Raw genomic sequence first — 4,874 nt, forward strand, 5'->3', positions numbered from 1 at the left:
AGAATACCGCTGCCCAACAAATTACTTTGATGCCTGTTCAGACACTCACGATTAGTCAAGTCACAGCAGGTGGAGCCTGACTTCAACTCCAGTTAGTCTAAGCACTGGTCAGTTGCCAAATCTAAAGACAGTTAAAGTAAATTCTATAGATTCTACTGGTATACAGCTACATCCAGGAGAGAATGATGACAGTCCTGCAGGATTGCAATGTATTGAGGAATAACATGAGTAATAAATGCTGGAAAACACTTTGGGAATAAATTGGAACTCGAAGAAGATATTAGGATTGAGGAAGAAGAACCTGATCCTGAAGCGTGGCAGCTCAGTGGAGATTCTACATTGAATGCCAACGACCTAGGCCTCACAAGTGGCAGGGCAGCTGGGACAAGATCCTCTCAACCTACACCTACACCTAAGAGTGATGGTGGTGGATCCGCAGCCCTCTCTGTCCCTTCCCTGCAAGCGGAGAGCCAGCCTTCAGGGAGTGCTTTAACCCAGGGACTCAGGTGAGATCCAACATGCTCTCTCCCCTGACTTTCTAAGGCAGGACCAGCCGGGAGACACAGTACTCACAAGTGGCAGAGCAGCCAGGACAGGATCCTCTCAACCTCTGACCACACCTAGGTGGGACAACAGATCTACAGCTCTCTTCACCTTTCCAGAAAGTGGAGATCCTGTCTACAAGGTATGCTCTGACAGCAGGACTCAGGACAGACAACTGATCCATAGCCATCTGTGCGCAGGTTTTACCAGAGGAGAGCTGATATCCCAGAAGTGCTGACATAGGCTTACAGACCCACAGGAGGAACAAGCTCTAGTCAGAGACAGCAAGGACATCTAACACCAGAGATCAACAGATGGCAAAAGGCAAAAGAATCTTGCGAACAGAAACAAAGATGACTTGGCTTCATCATAACCTAGTACTCAAACCACAGCTAGTCCTGGATATCCCAAAACACCAGAAAAGCAAGATTTGGATCTAAAATCTTATCTCATGATGGTGCTAGAGGAATTTAAGAAGGACATGAATAACTCCCTTAAAGAAATACAGGAGAACACAGGTAAAGAGGTTCAAGCCCTTAAAGAGGAAACACAAAAATCCCTTAAAGAAATACAGGAGATCATGAGTAAACAAGTAGAAGCCCTTAAAGAGGAAACACAAAAATCCCTTAAGGAATTACAGGAAAGCACAAGCAAACAGGTAAAGGAATTGAGTAAAATCATCCAGGACCTAAAAATGGAAGTAGAAACAGTTAAGAAATCACAAAGAGAGACAACTCTGGAGTAAGAAATCTTAGGAAAGAAGTGAAGAAACATAGATGCAAAAGTCACCAACAGAATGCATGAGATAGAATAGAGAATCTCAGGCACAGAAGATACCATAAAAAACATTGACACAACAGTCAAAGAAAATGAAAAATGCAAAATGTTCCTAAAACATCCAGGAAATCCAAAACACAATGAGAAGACTAAACCTAAGTATAATAGGAATAGAAGAGAGTGAAGACCTCTAACGTAAAGGGCCAGTAAATATCTTCAACAAAATTATAGAAGAAAACTTTCTTAACCAAAAGAAAGAGATGCCCATGAACATACAAGAAGCCTATAGAACTCCAAATAGACTGGACCAAAAATGAAATTCCTCCTGCCACATATTAGTCAAAACACCAAATGTACAAAACAAAGAAAGAATACTAAAAGCAGTAAGGGAAAAATGTCAGGTAACATATAAAGGCAGGCCTATCAGAATTACACCAGACTTCTCACCAGAGAATATGAGCTAGAAGATCCTGGGTTGATGTCATACAGACCCTAAGAGAACACAAATGTCAGCACAGACTACTATACCCAGCAAAGCTCCCAAGTACCATAGACAGAAAAACCAAAGTATCCCATGACAAAACCAAATTCACAAAATATATTTCCATAAATCCAGCCCTTCAAAGGATAATAAATGGAAAACTTCAACACAAGGAGGGGAACTACATCGCTGAAAAAGGAAAAATGTAATCTTCCAACAAAACTAAAAGAAGATAGCCACATGAATGGAATTCTAACTCTAACAACAAAAATATCAGGAAGCAAGAATTACTTTTCCTTAATATCTGTTAATATCAATGGACTCAATTCCCCAATAAAAAGACATAGACTATCAGACTGGGTACTTAAATAGGACCCAATATTTTGTTGCATAGAGAAAACCCACTTCAGTGACAAAGACAGACACTACCTCAGAATAAAAGGCTGGAAAACAATCCTCTAAGCCAATGGTCCCAAGAAAAAAGCTGGAGTAGCCATTCTAATATTGAATAAAATTAACTTTCATTCTAAAGCAATCAAAAAGATAAGGAGGGACACTTCATATTCATCAAAGGTATGATCTATCAAGATGAACTCCCAATTCTGAACATCTATGCTCCAAATGCAAGTGCATCTACATTCATAAAAGAAACTTTATAAGCTCAAAGCACACATTGCACCACACATAATAATAGTGGGAGATTTCACCACCCTACTCTCAGCAATGGAGAGATCATGGAAACAGAAACTAAACAAAGACACAGTGAGACTAACAGAAGTTATGAAACAGATGGATTTAACAGATATCTATAGAACTTTTTATCCTAAAACAAAAGGATATAACTACTTCTCAGCACCTCATGGTACATTCTAAAAAATTGACCATATAATTGGTCACAAATCAGGCCTCAACAGATACAAGAAGATTGAAATAAGTCCATGTATCCTATCAGATCTACATAGACTAAAGCTGCTCCTCAATAACAACATAAACAATAGAATGCCCACATATACATGGAAGCTTAACAACACTCTACTCAATGATAACTTGGTCAAGAAAGAAATAAAGAAAGAAATTAAAGACTATCTAGAGTTTAATGAAAATGAAGCCACAACATAACAAACTTATGGGACACAATGAAAGTGATCCTAAGAGAAAAATCATAGCTTTAAGTGCCTTCAAAAAGAAACTAAAGTGAGCATATACCAGCAATTTGAAAGCACATCTGAAAGCTCTAGAACAAAAAGAAGCAACTTCACCCAAGAGGAGTCAAAGGCAGGAAATAATCAAACTCAGGGCTGGAATCAACCAAATAGAAACAAAAAGAACTATACAAAGAATCAACCAAAGCAGGAGCTGGTTCTTCAAGAAAATCAACAAAATAAGTAAACCCTTACCCAGAATAACTAGAGGGCATGGAGACATTGTCCTAATTAACAAGATCAGAAATGAAAAGGGAGACTTAAGAACAGACACTGAGGAAATCCAAAAAAACATGAGCATCTACTACAGAAGCCTATACTCAACAAAACTGGAAAACCTGGATGAAATGAACAATTTTCTAGACAGATACTGGGTACAAAAGTTAAATCAAGACCAGATCAACAATCTAAACGTCTCATATCTGCTCATGAAATAGAAACAGTCATTAATAGACTTCCAACCAAAAAAAGCCCAGGACCAGATGGGTTTAGTGCAGAGTTTTATCAAACCTTCAAAGAAGACCTAATACCAATACTCCTCAAACAATTCAACAAAATAGAAACTGAAGGAACTCTACCCAATTAGTTCTATGAAGCCACAATTACTCTTATACCTAAACCACACAAAGGCCATAAGGAAGAAAGAAAACTTCAGACCAATTTCCCTTATGAATATCGATGCAAAAATACTCAATAAAATTCTTATAAACCGAATCCAAGAATATATCAAAATGATCATCCATCATGATCAAGTAGGCTTCTTCCCAGGGATGCAGGGATGGTTCAATATTCAGAAATCCATCAATGTAATTCAGTATTAAACTAAACGAAAAAAAAAAAACATATGATCATCTCATTAGATGGTGTAAAAGCATTTGACAAAATCCACCATCCCTTCTTGATAAAAGTCTTAGAACGTTCCGCAACTCAAGGCCCATATTTAAACATATTAAAAGCAATATACAGCAAACCAGTAGCCAACATCAAACTAAATGAAGAGAAACCTGAAGCAATCCCACTAAAATCAGGGACTAGAGAAAGCTGTTCACTCTCTCCCTACCTATTCGATATTGTACTTGATGTCCTAGCCATAGCAATTAGACAACAAAAGGAGATCAAAGGGATACAATTTGGAAAGGAAGAAGTCAAATTATCACTATTTACTGATGATATGATAGTATACTTAAATTACCCCAAAAATTCCACCAGAGAGCTACTAAACCTGATAAAAAACTTCAGCAAAGGAGCTGGATATAAAATTAACTCAAGCAAATCAGAGGCCTTCCTATACACAAAGGATAAACAGGCAGAGAAAGAAATTAGGGAAACAACGATCTTCACAATAGTTACAAATAATATAAAATACCTCGGTGTAACTAACTACGTAAGTAAAAGATCTGTTTGACAAGAACTTCAATTCTCTGAAGAAGGAAATTGAAGAAGATATCAGAAGATGGAAAGATCTCCCATGCTCATGGATTGGCAGGATTAATATATTAAAAATGGCCATCTTGTCAAAGACAATCTTCAGATTCAATGCAATCCCCAACAGAATTCCAACTCAATTCTTCACAGACTTAGAAAGAGCAATTTGCAAATTCATCTGGAATAACAAAAAATCCAGGATTGCTAAAACTATACTCAACAATAAAGGAGCCTCTGGTAGAATCACAATCCCTGACCTTAAACTGTACTACAGAGCAATTGTGATAAAAACTGAATGGTATTGGTACAGTGACAGGCAGGTTGATCAATGGAACAGAATTGAAGACTCAGAAATGAACCTACACACCTATGGTCACTTGTTCTTTGACAAAGGAGCTAAAACCATCCAGTGGAAAAGAGACAGCATTTTCTTTTTTTTTTTTTTT

At 37.6% G+C, this 4,874-nt stretch overlaps 1 pseudogene; it reads left to right on the plus strand.

Moving 5' to 3' along the window:
• The window catches only part of LOC116079265, a 14,113-nt pseudogene that overhangs the window by 5,796 nt on the left and 3,443 nt on the right, over nt 1-4,874 (plus strand).

Source organism: Mastomys coucha, chromosome X, assembly GCF_008632895.1.
Source record: "Mastomys coucha isolate ucsf_1 chromosome X, UCSF_Mcou_1, whole genome shotgun sequence".
Lineage (NCBI taxonomy): Eukaryota > Metazoa > Chordata > Mammalia > Rodentia > Muridae > Mastomys > Mastomys coucha.